Here is a 684-nt window from a genome sequence, read left to right on the forward strand (position 1 = left end):
TTCCTTGAATGCCTACCATGTGCAAAACACTGTACAAGTATTGGAGAATCAATCAGTTGATCAATCATATTTATTGAGTGTTTAGTGTGTGGAGAAGAATACGGTAAAGGCTAAATGATTCAAGGGGAGGCAACTTTGTGGAAAGTGCACCTGGGTTCTAACTGTGGAAAGTGCATCCACCACTTCCCTGCAAGATACTTAAGTTCTCTGGGCCTTAGTTTCCTCATCTCTAAAACGTGGTTTAAATACCTGTTCATCTTCCCCCTTAGAATGTGTACCCCACATGAGGCAGAGACTGTGCCTGACCTGATTATCTTGTATCTACCCTAGCCCTCCCCTTTCGGGATGGCACCTGCAGAGTTTCCAGTACTCTACCAGTCTCAGCTATGGGAGGGAGAGTCAAGCAGAGGCCTACCCATTCCATTCCTAGCTTGGGCAGTGGCTAGCAAGTGGAAGGCAATCTGCTATAAGTCAAAACCCACCTGTGCTGGGCAGCAGCTGTATGGGAGAGTTGAGGGTGGAGACTCAAGTTTACTGTGTGGAAGGCCATGGTAAACTACTTCCGTATTTTTTACTAAGAAAACTCCATGAATACACTACCAGAACGATTGCAGATGGAGAGTGGGTCGTTCTGGGAGAGATGTGTCTATGGAGTCGCTATGGGTTGGAGACAACTTGACAGCA

General features: G+C 46.5%; 1 non-coding gene across 1 annotated transcript; it reads left to right on the top strand.

Annotated features, from left to right (window-relative positions):
* Positions 1–334: 334 nt before the first annotated feature.
* Positions 335–472, top strand: LOC119923778. The gene has a single exon (XR_005448966.1). It is a non-coding gene; the product is annotated as a small nucleolar RNA SNORA7 (small nucleolar RNA).
* The last annotated feature ends 212 nt before the right edge of the window (positions 473–684 follow it).

The sequence above is a fragment of the Tachyglossus aculeatus genome, unplaced genomic scaffold, assembly GCF_015852505.1.
Source record: "Tachyglossus aculeatus isolate mTacAcu1 unplaced genomic scaffold, mTacAcu1.pri scaffold_258_arrow_ctg1, whole genome shotgun sequence".
Lineage (NCBI taxonomy): Eukaryota > Metazoa > Chordata > Mammalia > Monotremata > Tachyglossidae > Tachyglossus > Tachyglossus aculeatus.